The sequence below is a fragment of the Diceros bicornis genome, chromosome 33 (assembly GCF_020826845.1).
Source record: "Diceros bicornis minor isolate mBicDic1 chromosome 33, mDicBic1.mat.cur, whole genome shotgun sequence".
Taxonomy (NCBI): Eukaryota; Metazoa; Chordata; class Mammalia; order Perissodactyla; family Rhinocerotidae; genus Diceros; species Diceros bicornis.
This window is the reverse complement of record NC_080772.1, coordinates 3,574,537-3,595,547: the sequence shown is the minus strand read 5'-3', so window position 1 is coordinate 3,595,547 and position 21,011 is coordinate 3,574,537. Positions and strand designations below refer to the sequence as shown.

The following is a 21,011-nucleotide window of genomic DNA, read 5'->3' as shown; positions in this document are numbered from 1 at the left end:
GTCCCACTTTCTCCTTCCCTAAGTTCTTCTGGGATACTTTCTTAATCAATTGTTTGTACATAGATCCTTATTTTAGGGTCTACTTCTGAGGCCTCAAGCTAACAGTCTCTTCTTTTTAGAGAAAAAATGGACCATACCATCATGAGAATTTTAGTCCATGCTACAGTAACACACCTCACATTAAATCAATACATAAGCATGTTGGTTTACTGTACCAGATTCAAAAATTAGATTAACATTAGCCCTAACCTAAAATATGTTTTATAAAATCAGGTTAGTAAATTTCACAACTAAATAAAGGCAAGATCCTGGACAATCTTACATTCACAAAGGTAATAAATTCCCATGGTTGTTTTGGAGAAAATTATTTGATCTTCTAAGGAACTCTTAAACACTTTTGATTGTGTGTAAGTCTTTTTTGTTCTTTGATTTTCTACACTACATTATCTTTTTTTTGGTTTATATTCTATTCTATGAGCATTAAAAGATTAAACGACTACATGTTTATAGAAAACAACATAAACTAACTGCTCAATAAGATTAGGGGAACTTGTTCCTGTATTATTATTCCTGCAATTATACATAAAATTGCAATAGTGATTTGTATGTTATCAAAGTAAATCCCCTGTCTGTAAATCACCACAAATATCATCACCATCATCATCATCATCATCATCATCATCATCACCATCATCACCATCACTAGTGTTGTGATCATAATTGGTCAAATCAAATAATATGGGAAACAGCAAATAGGAAAAAACTAGATATAGCTAAGTCAGTGTTTGTATATATAAGTCAGGTTTAATCTCAATATATTAATACTTAGATTTCTTCTTGATTATTTCGGGAAAGAGTCAAATTCTGATATTCCTAATTTTGGTCTAACATCCAAGATGCAACTCCATCTGTTACACAGGGTGGTCCCTATATCCCAGGGCATACCTCAGAAATTTCTATCACATGATTTTGGAACATTAATTCAATTAGTAACCTAGAATACTCAAAAGAATATTTTGAAATCTGTCAATTCTCCTTCATCATATATTTATAAATGGCTTCTAATTTCTGATTGTTCAATGCTTGTTATTCCAGTAGAAGATGTGTGTAGCAAAACATTAGCTTATTTATTCACTCAATAAACATTGACTGAGTGTCCATTATGTGTCAGACATTGCACAACAGGCCATGGCAAAAAATAAAAGCAGAAAAGACCATGAAGAACTTGTCCTCAAATAGCTCAAAATCCTGTGAAGCATACAGAAATGTAAAACCAAAATGCAATAAGATGACTGCTATGGTAGTACCAGGGAAAGAAATAATTTTTATTTTCAGTTTGGTATTTTAACTTTATGCCCCCCAGTAGGTCTGTTAAGGGAGCCATTAGAAATCTTTCTTCATTATTCTCATTTTGACAGAGCAGTCCAATCACATTGCCATATTCTTCATGTTCCCAGATGTCCTGCTTAACTTTATTGTCCTGATTTTTAAAGATCTCATATTGTTCCTGAAGGAGCCCTAAAGATTCTACATTTTGTGGCAGACTGTGACAAACTAAAAGAACAGTGATATAAAGGCAATAAGATACATTAATATGCAGATGCTACAAATAAGTGTCACCTTTGTTATAAAAGTCTTTAATCCTGCAAACTTTTTGTCTCCAAAATTTTTTTGAAATAGTTTGCACAGAAATGATTGCATTATCTCTAAACTTGTTTTATATATTGAAGGAACATGAGGGGTCAAGTTCATATGTGTCTCTTATTTATTTCTATGTTATTAATTTGGCAAATATAAATATTTAATTGATTAACAAGCACTAGATATTATCTTCAGACATGTAAACCTAACTAGGCCATTTGAAAAATGAGATTATAGAACTCTAACAGAATTATATATGTGCCCAATTAAAAGTACCATTTTAACAACAATAGTGCCTAAAGCATTACCAGAGAACTTATTCTCACTTTGAAAATCTATTTTATTGACAATCATAGTAGAAAATATTCTAGTCATGTGGTATCCTCAAATATGCACATTAATTAATGTAATACAAATTGTTAGATGTGTTTTTAAGGCCTTATAAACTGTGTCACATTTGCCATATCTCAGTTATTTCATAATGTTTTAGTGGGGATTCCACTAACCTGGTATTAACTCCAATTTGGCTATATATGTTTTAAACTCAATAATCATAATCAAGCATAATAATCATGATCATGAAGTTCTTGAGCCTCAGGGGTTATTCATTAGCAAATATTTCATTGTTTTCTCCTTTAGCCCCTTTTGTTCCACTTTAACTCTTTTAATCATCTTCAGCTGCTACATTGTGTGATGCTTTAACAACAATAAACACCTAAAAAATATATTTAAATAGGTCATGGAAGTTAAATCAGACAGACAGGTTTTATATGATAAGAGTAATAAAATCCTAGCTTCTGTGGACCAAGTCAGAAAAGGCTTGACCCAGTGCCCATCTGGCTCCTATGGTAATTCTAACATGAAGATAATTTATCAGAAATAGCAAACTTGAACTTTATTGATTTATGTAAGTGCCATGAAAAGTATAATGCTCTAATTTTTCCAAGTAAAATAATTATAATCAGAGTACAACTTGCATTATCCCAAGTTGTGTTCACTATTGAATTGTGCTAATCATTCTTCTTTATAACCTCAAGATGTGTGTATATCTCTGGTTCTGGATAGTGAGTGCTGTCATTATCAGCTGTGCCTACTAAATAATCCCTAAAATCTTCAATAAAAAATGGAGGATTGGAAGTTTGAGCATGACCAAGAAGTACAATGGAGCATAAAAATTGATTATTCTGGGGTGACACCAGCAAGATGGCAGACTAGGAAGTTCTAAGACCTCACTCCCACTTTTCACCATGGAAAGACCAAATAAAAAGCAACATACAAATCAAAATGGCTTTGTAAGAACTCCAGAAACTAGTTAAGAAGGTGCAGCAACCAAACAAATGGCTAATGAAGAAAAAGCTACAATCAAAATGGTAGGAAATTTTACAGTATTTTTGCTTGCCATTGTCTTATCCCGTTCCTGGTGCAGGATTGTGCAGTAGGGGAAAGCTACCCAATTCCAACTTCCTCCCTTCTTATGGAAGAAAAAGAGTAAAACTAGCAGTATTTTGGCTTCTCTAGAGGCTTCCTAGGAACTGGTTTCTGTCTTGTCTGACTTAGGGAGCTGAGGGGAACAGTGACATAGTTAGGATATCAGGTGGGAGGCTGCTGAAAGCAGTAGTGAGTGATGTAATGCAAGAGAGCTGCACAGGTACTGCAGACCTGTAGGTACCTGAAAACTAGAGATTATGGGAAAAGGAATACAATACAATGATTAAGGACCCAAAAGAAGCAGAGTGAGATTGTTAAGGAAATTAAAACACATAAAAGCAGCTTTGTAAGTGGATGAACTGGGACAAAAGTACACATACAGGCCCAGAGAAGATGTATCCCTGAAAAATTTTGGGAAGATCCTGAGCATTTATACTAGGCTGATTAGTGAAGATCTTCCCCTGCATGGAACTGGTCTGCAAAAGCTGGGAGAAGTTGCTGCTTTTTCAAATGCCCAATTTTGAATAGAAGATCACAAGGCATACAAAAAGACAGAGAACATGACCTATTCAAAGGAACAAAACAAGTCTCTAGAAACTGACCATAAATAATACAGGGCTATGTATTACTTGACAAAGACTTTTAAAACATCTATCCTAAATATCTCAATGAGCTAAAGGAGAACACAGAGAGAGATCTTATGAAATCAGGAAAACAATATATGAATGAAACGAAAATATAAGCAAACATATAGAAATTATAAGAATTAACCAAACAGAATTTCTGGAGCCAAAAACTGTAACTGAATTGAAAAATTTAATAGAGTGGTTCAACACCAGATTTGAACAGGCAAAAGAAAGAATCAGTGAAATTAAAGGCAGATCATTTGAAATCACAGAGTCTGAGAGCAAAAAGGGAAAAGAATGAAGAAAAGTAAACAGAGCCAAAGAGACTTATGAGATACCATCAAGTTGACCAATGTACGCATTATGGGAGACTCAAAAGAAGAAAACAGAGAAAAAAGAGCAGAGAGCTCATTTGAAGAAATATTGCCAAATTTGAGGAATGCAAAATATATAAATTTGGAGAAAGAAATAGATATACAAATACAAGAATCTCAATAACTCCTAAGTAGGGTAAACCCAAAGAGACCCACCCTGAGACACATTACAAACAAACTGGCAAAATTCAAGGCAAAGAAACAATCTTGAAAGCAGCAATAGAAAAACAACTTGTCATGTATATGGAAGTCCCTATAAAATTATCAACTGATTTCTCAGCAGAAACTTTGCAAGTCAGAAGGCAGTGGGATGATATATTTACAAGGCTGAAAGAAAAAAAAAATTGTCAACCAGTCTACTATGTCTGGCAAAAATGTTCTTCAAAAATGAGAGAGAAGTTAACATATTCTCAAATAAATAAAAGCTACAGGTTCATTTCCACTAGACCTGCACTACAAGAAATTCTAAAAGAAGTCTTAAAGTTGGAATGAAAGGATGATAGAGAGGCACTCGGAGCAAAAAAAAAAATATAAAGCTCTCAGGCAAAGCTAACTATGTAGACAAAAAAAAAGGGACTATATTATTTTAGTTTTGTTTTCTAAATTCAGTTTTAATTCTTCTATAAGATTTAAAAGACAAAAGAATAAAAATAATTACTAATCTATGTTAATGGGTACACAATATGTAAAAATGTAATTTGTTACCAAAATAACAAAAACTAGGAAGCAAAGATGAAAAGAAGTAGAGTTTTATATGTAATTAAAGTTAAGTTGTTTTCCGATTAAAATAGTGTTATAATTTTAGAATGTTTTATGTAATTACCATGGTAATTACAAAGGAATGCCTATAGAACATACACAGAAAGAAATGAGAAGGGAATCAAAATATGTCACTACAAAAAATCAACTAAATACAAAGGAAGGCAACAAGGGAGTAATTAAGAGACAAAAAGCTAAAGACATATAGAAAAACAATTAACAGAATGGCAAAAATAAGTTATTCCCTATCAGTAATTATGTTAAATGTAAAAGTATTAACCCTCCCAATCAAAAGATATACATTTGCAGAAAGGATAAAAAAAAATAGGATTAAACTATGCTGTTTCACCTTCTACTAAAGACAAGCATAGGTTAAAAGTAAAAGGATGGTAAAATATGTTCTATGCAAACAACTACCAAAAGTGAGCAGGAGTGGCAATTTTAATATCATACAAAATAAATTTTAAGTTAAAAACTTACAGACTAGAAATAAATAGCAGAAAGAAAACTGGAAAATGCACTAATACATGGAAATTAAACTACACACATTTAAACAACCAATGAATCAAAGAGAAATCACAGGGAAAATTATAAAAATCTTAAGATAAATGAAAACAAACAAACAAAAAGATTTCAAATTAGAAACCTCTCTTTACACCTCAAGGAATCAGAAAAAGAAGAACAAACTAAACTGAGAGCTAGCAGAAAGTAGGAAATAATAAAGATTAGAGCAGAGATAAATAAAATAGAGAATGAAAAAATAATAGAGAACATCAATGAAATCAAGAGTTGGTTGTTCAAAAGCTTAACAAAATTGGCAAATATTTAGCTAAGTTGACTATGAAAAAAGAGAGAGGGCTCAATTAAAATCATAAATGAAAGAGGAAATAGTACAACTGATTTTACAGAGATAAAAATGATTATAAGAGAATACTAGGAACAATTCTATGCCAACAAATTTGAAAATCTAGATGAAATGAATAAATTCCTACAAACACACAATTTCCTCAAGACTGAATCATCAAAAGAAAAAATAGAAAATCTCAACAGACCTATAACTGATAAGGTGATTGAATCTATAATCAAAAACCCAACAAAGAGAAGTCCAGGACTAGCCAGCTTCACTGGTGGAAGCTATCAAACATTTAATAAAATATTAACACCAACCTGCCTCAAACTCTTCCAAAATATTGAAGAGAAAGAAATACTTCCAAACTCCTTCTAAGGCCGGCATCACCCTGATACCAAAGCCAGACAAAGACACTACAAAAAAAGAAAACTACAGATCAATATCCCAGATAAACATTGATGCAAAAGTCTTCAAGAAGCAAACAGAACTAGCAAACAGAACTCAACAACACATTAAAAGGATTATGCACCATGACCAAGTGGGTTTATTTCTAGAATTCATGGATGGTTTAACATAGAAAAATCAATGAATAGAATACACCACTTTAACAGAATAAAGGAGAAAAATCACATAATTACCTCAATTGACACAGAAAAAACCTTTGACAAAATTCAATGCACATTCATAATAAAAACAGTCAAAAAACCAGGAATAGAAGGAAATTAACTCAACATAACAGAGACCATTTGGGAAAGCCCACAGCTCACATCACACTCAATGATGAAAGACTGAAAGGCTTTGTTTTAAGATCAGAAACAAGACAAGAATGCCTGCTATTAACACTTATTTAATATAGTACTGGAAGTCCTAGCCATAATAATTAGGCAAGAAAAAGAAATAAAAGACATCCAAATTGGAAAGGAAAAGCAAAATTTTCTCTATGTGCAGAAAACATATTCTTATATGTAGAAAATCCTAAAGATTCTACAAAAAAAATTGTTAAAACTAATAAAAGAATTCAGCCAATATTCAGGACAAAAAATCAACATGTAAAGATCAGCTGTGTTTCTATTTTCTAACAATGAACATTCTGAAAAGGGAATTAAGAAACAGTTTAATTTATAATAGCATAAAAAGGAATAAAACACTTAGGGATAAACTTAACCAAGGAGGCAAAAAACTTGTACAGGGAAAACTACAAAATGTTTTTGAAAGAAATTATGGAATACACAAATAAATAGAAAGACATTTTGTGTACACAGATTAGAAGACAATATTCTTACAACATCACTACTACACAAAATGATCTACAGATTCAATGCAATCCCTATCAAAATCCTAATGGTGTTTTTTTCATAGACAGAAAAATTTCTCCTAAAATTCATATGGAATCTCAAGGGATCTCAAATAGCCAAAGCAATCTTGAAAAAGAAAAACAAATTTAGAGGTCTTATATTTTCTTATTTCAAAATTTATTACAAAGCTACAATAATCAAAACAGTGTGATACTGGCTTAAAAACAGAAATATAGACCTATAGACTAGAATAGATAGCCCAGAAATAAGCCTTCACATATATGGTAAAATGATTTTTGACAAGGATGCCAAAAGCATTCAATGAAGAGAAAGCAGTATTTTCACCAAATGGTGTTGTGAAAACTGAATATTCATATGCTCTAGAATGAAGCTGGATCTTTACCTTACAGCATAAAATTTCACTCAAAATGGATCAAAGATCTAAACATAAGAACTAAAACTATGAAACTTAGAAAAAAACATTGGTGAAAAACCTCACGACATTGGATTTGGCAGTGATTTCTTGAATATGACACCAAAAGCAAAGACAATAAAAGAAAAAAATAGATATGTTGAACTACATCAAGGTTAAAAATGTCTCTGCATCAAAGGACAATCAACAGAGTGACAAGGCAGCCTATGGAATAGCAGTAAATATTTGCAAATCTCTATTAATGTCCAGAATATAAAAAGAATCACTGGCTTCAACAACATTCTGCATTCAACAACAAAAAAGAAATAGCCCAACTCAAAAGTCAATAAAAATCTCAGATAGGTATTTCTCCAATGAAGATATACAAATGACCAACAAGAACATGAAAAGAACAACAACAAAAAAAAATTGCTAATCATTAGAGAAATGCAAATTAAAACCACAACAAGATACCACCTCACCCCCTTTTGGGTGGCTATTATCAAAATAAAAACAGAAAGTAACAAGTTTTGGAGAGGATATGGAGAAATTGGAACCCTCATGCACTTATGGTGGGAATGTAAAATGGTGTAGATGCTAGGGAAAAAAGTAAGAGATTCCTCAAAAAATGAAAAATAGGACTATTATATGACCCAGCTATTTCACGTATGGGTATTTACCTGAAAGAATTAAAATTTGGGTCTTGAAGACATGCTTGCCCACCCATGTTCACAGCACTTTTCACAATAGCCAAAGGTGGAAGCAACCCAAACATCTATTGATGGATGAATAGATAAACAAAATGTAGTATATACATACAACGGAATATTTTTCAGCCTTAAAAAGGATAGAAATTCTGACACATGCTATGACATGGATGAACCCGAGGATATTATGCTAAGTGAAATAAGCCAATCATAAAAAGATAAATACTATATGATTCTATATATGCAAAATACCTAGAATAGTCAAATTAGAGACAGAAAATAAAATGGTGGTTGGCAGAGGCTTGAGGAAGGAAGGAAAGGGAAGTTGTCTAACGGGTAATAGGAGTTAAGTTCATGTGCTCCACTTGGGCGGCCTGGGGTTCACAGGTTTAGATCCCGGGTGTGAACTGATGCACCACTTGTCAAGCCATGCTGTGGCAGCGTCCCATATAAAAAGCAGAGGAAGATGGGCAACAGATGCTAGCTCAGGGCCAATCTTCCTCACACACACACACAAAAAATGCTTTGAATAACGACAAAGAAGATTTCTAATGTGTGGTAAAGCATAACATTAGATTTAAAATGTTACACTTATTTATTACTGCCTTCTATAGCTTCTTATAAATACACAAAGAGCTTGTAGTAAAAAAATGAAAAATTTTAAATTTATTTACACATCAATAAAGCTTTGTATGTATCTGATGGTTTCCACTAAGAAAGTATGTATGTGTGTGTATGTATATATTTTTGTTTTGAAATTTATAGTATAATGATTTCCTTGTAGTATACGTGATTTTACATAAACATGCATGATCCAAGGTTAAATGGATTTCAGGAACTAATTTTGATTGAAGTTGATATGTGTTACCAAAAGTTATAACAGAAATCCCATTATTTCAATTGCTGCTCATGTTAGTATTTTCTTCACATTCTTTCAATTGATTTCTAGGTTTGATGTATTCTTTCTTTCGTTAAGTTTTCTACTAAAGCGAAGTAAGCAAACAAAATAATCACTGAAAAAGGCTATACTTGAATACATAGAAAAGGTGCCAATATACTTGCAAAGCAATCACTCCTATTTTGTTGTAAACTGTGATCGGCTTGTTTATTCACGGCAATTACATCAATATGAAAGCTACTTGTTACACATTATTTTCATAACTTCTTAACACTTAAGCAAAATTATAACTTATTCTGGGAAAGATCAAATATTAAATCAAACAAAAGTAAAGGCATAGCATAATTGTAACTATAGCAGTAACTTTTTATAGTATTCACATTGAGTTCAAGCCAATTTCTTTTATACAGATATAATTCAGGTTACTTTATGGTTAACTAAACTTTTCTGGCAATTAATTTTGTAAATTTCAGTTTCTCAACTACAATTTTGTATATAAATTGTCTTTCCTTGCTTTTGTTTGTCTTTTCTAAATTTTCAGTTTATAAAATCATTTGATTTTTTTCAATACTGAAGTCAGGCTTAAGAGAAACTTAATGATGTGAATTAACAGTGATAATGCCCTTAGTTAAAATATATTGAGTTTTATATATATCAGGCCCAATAAAAGATTTATCATTTATAAAATAAGAAAAACTAAGACACAGAGAGATTAGTTACTTTTAACTTGCCCTAAAAAAAAAATCCAGGTAGTAATTAACATCGCTGGTTTCAAACCCAAGTCATTTTGACTTCAAAGTCTAAACATTTCGCCAGTTTGGTGTATTCAGATACTAGTTGTGAACCGTTGGAAACCAAGACAAGGCCACTTAACAGGCCCCAGGTAAGGCCACTAGCAAATTGTGGAGGTAAATTTTGGATCCCGGTCTTTTCAACTTTGAAATCTACCCAAGATCCTATGCATCATGTTGTCTTCCCAAATGCCAAGTGCATCATTGTTTGCCTTCAATAAATGCTGATTCCTGACTACATCTTCATATCCACAAAATCAATCTCCTGCAGACAATGCTAGTCATAAGAATATGTGATGGTGTATAGTAGACTTGAGATAGTTTATCAGCAAATATATTTGAGAATAGAATAACAAAAGAGGCTGAGAAAAACAGGGGAATAACTGATAGAGAAGGAAAAAAGATAGAAATTTAAGAATATAGTTTTTCTGTTTTCTCCTGTAAAATTGGTCAGGTCACTGTATATAAAACAATAAATTCTACTTTGGTGTGAAATCTTGCAATATATTTACATTTTCCTGTGATTTTAGTGAGTCAATAAATAACACCTTTTTCCCCCTCCAGCACCAAATTCAGAAATCAATGGAAAGGTAGATAAGAAGATCTTATAGATGCAGAGAATAGCATCAGCTTTATTGGTAGGGCTGAGCCTTGCTAAGAATTCTGTCCTCAGTGGGCTTCCTCATACTCTGCAGTTGAATCAGGCACACTTCCCTCCCCAGTCGCTGACATGAAGAGACAATTGTGGGCCTTCACTTTAGGGACAGGCTTCTCACAGCACGGATGCCAGCAGAGCAGAGATAAACTGTGGAAGTATACAGAGGAGGGATGAAAAGAGAGAATGGGAAAGAAAACAGATTGTGCCAAACACTCTCAGTCTCTTATCCAACCGGACCAGCCAGTTAAGATATAGGGACATATCAGTGGCAAATGAGGAGAGAGTTCAGTATTAAGACGCTATTGATGAGTTCTCCTTGATTTTCTATTGGAGCTTACTTTTTTCTTTTTTTTTTTTTTTGTGAGGGATATCAGCCATGAGCTAACATCCGCCAAGCCTCCTCTTTTTGCTGAGGAAGACTGGCCTTGGGCTAACATCCGTGCCCATCTTCCTCTACTTTATATGGGACGCCACCACAGCATGGCTTGACAAGCTGTGCGTAGGTGAGCGCCCAAGAACCGAACCCTGGGCCGCCACAGTGGAGCTCGCACACTTAACCGCTGCGCCACCGGGCCAGCCCTGGAGCTTCCTTTTTTTCCACACGTTCTATTTTAACATTAACCTGTTAGAGTGATATCATCTTAATACATTTAAGAAGTTGGAAATGTCATATGATTTGTAATTACTAAGAGAAATTTTTCATTTCCTTTTTTATGAACTAAATCACTTAGACACAAATCAATATTATTGTGTTTTCCACTAAAGAGTTTGAGTAACATAATTTAAAACTTTTAGTAAACAACTGTTTATTTTTTTATGTATTAGAAACTTTCTCATAAAAATAGTCTTCAATGGTCAAAATTATATGCTCAAGATTTTGAGTCAACATTGAACTACTTAAAAGTTTTTTTCTTTTAATAAGCACAGTTGTATGCCCTTTCCACTAGACAGAAGTAGTCAGAAAATCAATTATAAAATGCAAATATATTGAATTACTGACAACTCAACTTTTCTGCTAATGAGTACATTAAAAGATGCTAATCTATTTTCACGTAACAAGGCATAACAGCCATCTCACGATTGGGTTTCCAGTGCACCTGTGTCGGGAGTTGCCTATTCTTCCAGGTACTTCATTAACAACATTTAACAACAACAGCTCTCTGCGACCACAAACCTCTCACTTTATTTACTCTTTGCTTGTGAATTCAGGGCTGAATTAAAGAATATGAGTGTCTAAGTTTGGGTTTCCCCCAAACGGATGCAGAGACAAGGATCTGGAGCTCCTGACATGTCACAGGAGAGATTGGAAGGAGGGCTGGGATATGGGTCAACGGTCATGATGGTCAAGCTAGTGAGGGGAAAGATTAAAAGACAAATTGAATTTACTCTTATTGACACTGCCCCCAGGTCTACGGACTTGACATTTTATATATTATTTGTACCTACTTCCCTTCAGCCAATAGAATCAATGAAATGAGAGACTTTAGAGTCTTGTGTGTGTCTTTAGCTTACTTTTATCACACATGATTGAGTTGTAGTTAAGACGAGAAACCAGGAATCATACTTTTCTGACACTTGCATGCAGGAATGCTTGAGGGGTTTCGTTTTGTTTGGTTGTATGTTTGTCTTCTTTTGCTCTAAGGCAGACGGTGGTAAGCTTTTCCTGAAAAATCATTTGTATCTTATGGGCTGTATAAAAACAGGCCATGGGCCAGATTTGGTCTGCTGGCCATAGTTTGCTCTAAGGGAAGACATAGCTAGTATTTATAGTCTAGGCATTTCAATGAAATCTAATTTAGAAATAGCAATTAAGTGAACTTTTTAAAAAATATAAATGTCCCAACCGCCCTGCTAAGGGGGCACTTAGTAGAGAATCAGGACATTCATCCCTGCTGGGTAGTAACAAGCCCTCAACCCCATAACTTTAGTGGAGATCACACGGGTGGTGTAGACTTTCACCCCAATCTGTTGGCATGAGAAGCCCTTTCCCCTCCTCATGGGGTGGTGTCAGAGGAGGCCCAGTGGAAAGTCAGGACTTTCACCACTACTCAGGGGTAATGAGGCCACATCCCTGTCACCACCATGGTGTCAGTGGAGGCCACATGACGAAGTAACAAGGAGTGCTCATAGCAAAGGATAGCATCGGTGAAGACCTACTGGAAACCTCAAACTCCCACCCTCAACCAGCAGTACAAAGCTTGACCCATGTGAGTCAACAGAGGCTCATGGGGAATCTGGACTTCTACCTCCCCTTGGCAGTAACAAGGTGGCACACACCTTCCTCTGTCACAGTAGTCAAATACAGTCATCCACAGTTAAATATAGCAGGTTTAAGTAAGATCCAGAGTCTCATAGCATAATACCCAAAATGCCTAGGTTCTCATCAAAAAAGACTTGTCATACCACAAATCAGGATAATCTCAGTTTGACTAAGAAAAGACAATCGACAGATGTCAACACCAAGATGATACTGATAGTGGAATTATCAGGTCATGACTTTAAATCAGCCATCATAAAAATGTTTCAATGAGCAATTACGAACATGCTTGAAATGAATTAAAAAAATAGAAAGTTCTAGCAAAGAAATGGAAAGTCATAGCAAAAAAACGGAAGACAAAAAGAAAAGCAAATGAAAATTTTATAACTGCAAAACACTACAATAAAATTTTAAAAAACCCGTCAATGGATAGACTCAATAGCAAAATGGAAAGGACAGAGAAAAGTGTCACTGAATTTGAAGATAGAATTATATAAATTATCATATATAAGATATTATCATACATGAGGGAAACAGACTAAAAAATAAAAGAAATGAGCAAAGTTTCGGGGGCATGTTGGACTATAACAAAAGATCTAACATTTGTGTCAGCAAAGTGCCAAAAAGAGAAAAGAAAGTGAGTGGGACTGAACAAGTATTCCCAGAAATAATGCTGAAAATTTTCTAAGTTGGCAAAAGTCTTAAGCCTATAAATTCAAGTAGCTAAGCAAAACACAAACAGGATAAACTCTCAAAAAGTACATACCAAGACACACCATAGTCAAACTTCTGAACACTAGATACAGTGTATTTGGAGATGGAGCCTTTGGGAGGTAACTAGATTTAGATTACCATGAGGGTGAGCCCTCACCATGGGATTAGTGCCGTTATAAGAGGAAGAGACCAGATCCCTCTCTATCTGCCATGTGAGGATACAAGAAGGCCGCCATCTGCAAACCAGGAAGAGGGCCCTCGCCAGACACCAAATCTGTAAGTACCTAGATCCTGGACTTCCCAGCCTACCTAATTGTGAAAAATAAATGTTTATTCTTTAAGCCACACATTCCATGGTATTTTGTATGACAGCCCAAATTAACTAAGACATGAATTAAAATGTTAAGGACAGATTTTAATCATTAATATACTATTACAAGGGGGCAAAGGATCCAGGGTGAACTGAATTCAACTTTGATTTGTATAGAGGTGACTGAGTGTTTTAAAGGGAAAATGAGGGGACAGGAGGGGGAATAACAGAGGCTTGAGCAGAGTCAGGGAAGCAGAAAAATCACAAAAAGTAAGATGGGGGAGGGGTACAGTTGTTCCAAGTGAAACTTATCTGGGTTTGCTAACTGGCACTTATTACACTTAAGCTCCTACCTTCTCATAGAGACTTGGAGACAGGGGCCCTATCTTCAGATGTTGACTGGAACAAACGTAGATTCTTCTGGTAGCCTTGAGTTTTCTCAGTCAGGCACTTTAAGGGGGGCTAGGATCAACCTAGAAATGTGACCTTGAGCTGCTAGAAACTATGTTAGTATTTGTTCAAATATTTATGGGCAAAGGTTGAGGCCTGGTTGAGAGAAGGGCTCAGAGGAGCCTGGTTAGAGTCTAGTCAATGAGAGAATCTGTGAGTGGGAATGTAAAATGTTGTAGTCTGCCAATTTCTCAAATAGTGAAACAGAGGGTTGTCATCCGAACTAGCAATTCCATTTCTAGGTATACAAACATACCTATGAGAAATGAAAATATATGTCCACACAAAAAATTGTACACAAATGTTTATAGCAACATTATTCATAATGGATTCACAAAAAGTGGAAACAACTCAAATATCCATCAGCTGATGAATAGATAAGCAAAATGTGGTATATACATACAATGGAATATTATTCAGCCATGAAAGAAAATAATATACTAGATATTTTTAAACTATTTAAATGTCTCGAAGAGATAAGCAAATGGTAACAATGTACTGTGAATTTCATAACATATTTAGGTGTAAAATAATTAACAAAAATGACGTAAAGGTCAGAAGGAGAGAAATGGAAGCATACTGGGATAAGGTTCTTATACTATAAGTGAAGTGGTATAATATCACTTAAAGGCAGACTGTGATAACATAAAGATATACGGTATAAATCCTAAAACAACAATTAAAATAAAGCAACAGTTATAGCTAATAAACTGATGAAATCCAACCAAAATTAAAATCCTAAAAATGAAATCATGAAAATTACTCAATTAATCCAAAAAAGGTAGAAAGTAAAATATGAACAAAGAAAAAATGAATAAAGAAAAAAGAAAAGAAATAGCAAGATCATATCAATAATCACATTATGTTTAAATGGCCCAAATACCCCAATTAAAAGGCATAGGTTGTCAGTTTGGATAAAAAGCTAAGATGTAGCTATGTACTGTCTACAGGAGAGCCACTTTAGAGATAAAGACAAAAATGTTAAAAGAAAAGGGTATATAACATATATCACCTTAATAAAACAAGAGCTAGATTGACTATATTATATCAGAGAAGTAAATTTCAGAGCAATAAATATTACCAGCTCTAAAGAGGGTTATCTTATAATCACAAAGGGATAAATTCATTGAGATCATAACACCCTTAAATTTTTATGTACCTAATAACAGAGCTTCAAAATATATGAAACAAAAATTGAGAGGATCACAGGAGAAACAGACAAATCCATGGTTATAGCCAGAGATTTTTAATACCTGTTTCTAAAAAATTGGGTGAACAAGTAGACAAAAAAATCAATGCATAGCACATTTATTTGTAGTAGTCCCAAACTGGAGCAACTCCAATGTCCATCAACCAGTGGTATATTCATACATGGACTCCTACTCAGCAGTAAGAAGAATGAACTATTGATACACACAACAAATCGCAAAATAATTATGCTGGGTTAAAGAAGCAGAGAAAAAAAGTACCTAATGTATAATTCCATCTAGATGTAATTCTGGAAAATGAAAACTCACTATAGTGACTGAAGGCAGGTCAATGACTGCATAGGGATGGGAATGTGATGAAGAGGAAGAAGGGATATTAAGAGACATGAGGAAACTTGATGTGGTTTTGGGGATGGTGTCATGATTGTATACTTCTGCTAAAACTTATCAAATTGTACCCTTCAAGTATGTACAACTTATTGTATGTCAATTATGTCTCAAGAAAGCTGTTAAAATATTGTTTTGTAAAAAGGTGAATTCTATTATCCATTATTGGAGAAGGAAAGAATGATAGTCCCACTTGTTTCATGTAGGTAAGAGGTAGGACTATTTGTTGTTTACTCTTTTCAACTGATAAAAGCATGCCACAGCTTCAATATGTCTTTCCTGTCACATCAATTCTCTGTCTCCCGAGGCATGTCCATCATCCCACAATCACGCTTAGCCACCAACAAAATGTGTGGCCCTTATAAAGTTGCCACAAGTGCCCTGGTTTCCTAATCTACTGAATGAAAGTCATAAGAGTATCAGATGTTTGTTGTCATTAGTTTTGAGGATTAAAGGGTTAGATGATAGTTAATATATGTAAAGTGTTTGGAACAACATTTTACAGAGAGTGAATTGTCAAAAATGTATCTCTTATCAATTTCAATATTGCCATTCAAACAGAAAAAAAGACTCTGCTTCCTATTATACCAAAACTCATTGAGCAAGTTGTCTATAAATTCTATCGCATCTACATTTCTCATTTTTTTCTCCAACCACTTGATGCCAATCAGACTTTCATCCCCATCACTCCACTGAGTCTGTACTCCTCAAAGTAAACAATGACTTCTATCTTGCCAAATTTCTTGGGTCTTCCTTAGTCCTCATTTTATTACGTATTTCAGCACTAGTGGAGGCTGTTGCCCACTTCTTCTTTCTTAAAACCCTCTCTTGGTTTTCCTCTTTACTTATTGACCTTATTCTCCTCTTAATTCACAAATGTCTCCTTCTGTTTCCAATCTCTAACTACTGGTATCTGCTGGCACAGTCCTTGGCTCCAGTCTCTTTTCCGTTCGTGTTCACTTACTAGGTGTCTTTATTCAATACCATGACTCATCCATAGTTAATGACTTCCACGTTTATGTCTTCAGGCTTAACATTTCTCACTAGGTTGAGACTCATATGTTAAAATCCTTAGTGAAAAATTGACCTCAGGTGTTTATCAGTCATTTAAAAATACACATGTCAAAGAACATCCACGCCCACCTGTTTTACCTGTATTGTCTCCTTTATCAAGACAAAATCCAAGACAGATCTTGGAAGCCACTCTGGTGTAGCTGTAGTTTCCTCTCTGGTTTCTTTGCTTCCATTCACATTCCTTATGTCTATTCTCCACTCATCAGTCAGAGGGATTTCCCAAAATATACAACAGATCACATCACTGCGTGATGTGTTTCTCCTTGGGTTCCTAATTCATTTGGGATATAAATTAAACTCCTTAATAAACTGTAACACTCTAAATGATCTAGCCCTAGTTACCTCTCTGACCTCAAAAATCCCCCCTTGCCCCTCACTCTTTGTCCTCAAGGCAGACTGAACTCTTTACTGTTCTTCCAACACAACAGGATAAACCCACCTCAGCGCCTTTGCACATGCTATTTAATCTTCGCTGAATGCTGAATGCTGTCTCCCCAGACATCCCTCCACAGCTCTCTCATTGCAAATTCTCAGACACACTTTTTGTTACCACTCACTATAAAATGCACCAACCCTTTTCACTTTCCCCTTTCCTTGGTTACGTTTCTTCAAATCTCTTGAAGTATCAGATATTATATTACAGTCATATTTATTTATTGTTAGTGTTTATCTTCCCTTATCAGATTGTAGACTCTGTTTTTCTACTGCCGAGAAAGTAATGATTTTTAATCTAATTCAATTATGAAATTATTTGAAATAAAGGATAGTTAATTTTTTTAAGGAAAGCATAAAAGTAAATTTTATTTTAAAATTTTGTTTGGGCAATACTATTTTAATCCCAGAAAACGTGAATTCTGACTGAATGAAAGGTATAAAACCTAATGTGCCAATATATTTTCAGTCATTCAGTTAATAAATATTGAACACAAAACACATATCCAAAGACATTTGTAAAAATAAATATATCAAGCATAGTGGGAAAATTGTTCAGTATTTAGTACATGGCAATGGCCTGTTGATGACATCACAGATACTACTTGTTAGTTAAGACCAAGAGCTTGAGAGAGAGTGTCATGCCCAAGTTTTTATGGCTAGTACATGGAAGACTTGGAATTAAAATCTATGATTTCCATTTCCTAGTAAGATTTTACATACAGAAATGTTAGAAATATGTATTTATATAAATATATATTTAATATAATAATATATTAAATATTAAATATGTTATATTTAATACAAAATATATCAAATATTATTAATTAATGAAAATTAAGATAAATTAATATAAATATTTAATATATTGTATATTTTCAATATTTGTGAATTAATGCAAGCAAGAAAGGCCATAAAAGGGTAAGTAAAATTCAAGCAGTTACTCAAGGACAGCTTAGAGCAGGAAATAATTTTTGAACTTGACTTTTATGAATTAGAAGCAATCAATAGCAACAATACTCATAAAGGATTTTTAGAAAAGTGCTCTAAAATGCGTATATTGACAAGCAATGACATATGGATAGAACACTATATTTACAGAGAAAAAAGAATGAAATTTGGTAATGAGAGGCATTCCATGTAGATAGGTATCAAATTACAAGGAACCTTGAGTGCTTCATTAAGGGAATTAGACTAATGGTGGGTTTTGGAGTAGAATAAAGAGAGTTTGAAAAAAATTACAGAAGCACATAGAAGAAAGACTGATTGGGAGATAACCTGAAGTCAAATACAATTAGTTATTCAGCCACTTTAATAGTCCAAATGAGAGATTAAAAGAAAAGAAACAAAAACTAGGACAATAGCATTGGGCAGCCGAGGTAGAGCAGATTTAGAAATCATTAGAAAGGATCTAAGGCCTGCCTCATTCAGGATATTAGTTTCTTATAGTTGCTGCAGACCGGGCCTCTAAATTAGATATTCATATGTAAAAAGGGAGTAATAAAGGTCAGCCAGATCAATGTGTTAATTTAAGAGGTTACTGAGTCATTGGTGGTATAAAGGCTTGCTATAAAAATATTTTTTAAATGCCTATTCTTACCACATACTGTCATTAAGATTGGGGATTATAGAAGATAAATAAGATCATAATTGTTGTTTAAAAATGTGTGGATTCCAGAAAACCCAATAAATAATTCTACTCCAGAGAGATTCAGAAACAACTGCGAGACAGATAAGGAAATCAGGCAAGCAGAGATTCAAATGCCACCTTTATTAATGACAGAGCTGTTTATAAATACCTATTTGTGTAATTATAGACAGTGCTGCATAAGGGTCCCTCACAGGACAAGGGTATGCCCTGAAAAACCTGTAACATGAAGAAACAGATTTTTTTCTCTTTGTTTCTTTGTCTCTCTCTCCTCCTCTCTCTCTCCCTCCCTAACTCCCTTCCTTCCTATTTCCTTTTTTGTGTTTGTTTACTCCCTGCAGAGGGAGGTATCCCAAACACAAATTAAAGAGACTATGCTATGTGTACCAGGTGGTTCTACCATACTGACCAGTCCGATAATTCACTGAGACTTCTGGGGACAGGAATGAGGGACAGGGTAGATAAAGGCCGGAGTATGCTTCTCATGCAGGATCCATGCATGTGGAGGGAAACACCCTCAGTGAGGAACGGGGGTATCCAACTGTCAGTAGTGTCCGAGTGGACTATAGGAGACAGGTATGGAAGCAACATAAAAGAGATTTAGGATTGAGATGGTAGCTAACTAATGGTTTGTGGTTTACTCTCCCCATTATCATGCTGACCTATAAGCAGACTGATTGAAAATAAGAAATATTAATATTGATATAGCAGAAGCAGAGAGATGCTACTATAGGTGTGAAACAAGAAGTGGGTTTAGGAAGGAATGACGTAGGTAATTGCCACCCACCCTCCTCTCTGCATATTCCAGCCATAGCAACACAGAGACTTCTAAGATGAGAAGTCCAAATACTAACCTATTATTTTGGAGATAGTAGGCGAATGATGACTACAGAAGTATATTTTAAGTTATTTAATGATTGAGAAAGCATACTATGAACACTACGTATCTGGAGAAAAAACACTGAAATTACATTGCAGCTAAGAGAAAAAAGATAAAAATTAAGAAACCAAGAGTAAAGTTTTATTATAAAATCCTTGGCATACTAGCTAAAATATTAAAATAATAATAAAATAATTATAAAAGTATTTACATAACTGAAATCTACTACATATTTATTAAATTGTAATGTTTCATTACAGGATGACTAATGATGAGAATAAGAATTTTGCTTTACTTCTGTCCTTTTTTTGTTTAAAAAATTTTTATTTTAGAATAGTTTTATATTTACATTATATAGAATATTTTATATTTACAGAAAAGTTGCAAAGTCAATATAATTCCCATTATACCTTGTGTTGAGTTTCCCCTATTCTTAACATGTTATGTTACTATGTTCCATTTGTCAAAACTGTAAAACTGATATGTGTACACTACCATTTATAAACTCCATAATTTATTAAAATTTCCTTAGTATTTACCTAATGTCCTGTTTCTGTTTCAGGCTTCCATTTAGGATCTCGCATTAAGTTAATCATCATGTCTCCTTAGGCTCCTCTTGGCTGTGATGTTTTCTTCGACTTTTCCAGTTTTTGAAGACTTTAAGAGTTTTGAGAAGTACTGGTAGGTATTTTGTAGAATGTCCCCGCATTGTGGTATGCCTGATATTTTTCTCGTGTTTAGACCGGGGATATACATTTTTTGATAAGAAGAACTCAGAGGTAAGCAGTCATTTTCAGCACATCATAGCAAGGACACATCTTGTCTATGTGATTTATCACTGTTGATGTTACTCTTGATCACATGGCTGAAGGAGCATTTGACAGGTTTCTCCACCTCGAAGTTACTCTCTTATCTCCTTTTCATACCTATACTCTTTGGAATGAAGTCACAAGTGCAACCCATACTTATAAGAGTTATGCTGCTCCTTCATGAGGGGGACAATCTACATAAATTATTTGCAGTTCTCCTGCATGAAAGAATTTTGTCTTTTCTCCACTATTTTGTCATTCATTCAACCATTTACTTATATCAGTATGTGTATTAGCTGGGGCTGCCATAACAAAGTTCCATACACTGGGTGCCTTAAACAACAAAAATTTATTTCTTACAGTTGTGGAGGCTAGGAAGTCCAAGATCAAGGTGCAGGAAGAT

The 21,011-nt window shown here is 34.2% G+C and overlaps 1 long non-coding RNA gene across 1 annotated transcript in view; it reads right to left on the bottom strand.

Annotated features, from left to right (window-relative positions):
- Positions 1-20,490, bottom strand: part of LOC131396650 (uncharacterized) — a 35,534-nt gene extending 15,044 nt beyond the window's left edge. Inside the window, exons 1-2 of the long non-coding RNA XR_009216604.1 lie at positions 20,339-20,490; positions 19,329-19,482 (exon numbers count right to left, since the gene is read on the bottom strand). This is a non-coding gene — a long non-coding RNA (uncharacterized LOC131396650). The remainder of the gene's footprint in view (positions 1-19,328; positions 19,483-20,338) is intronic.
- Positions 20,491-21,011: the final 521 nt, after the last annotated feature.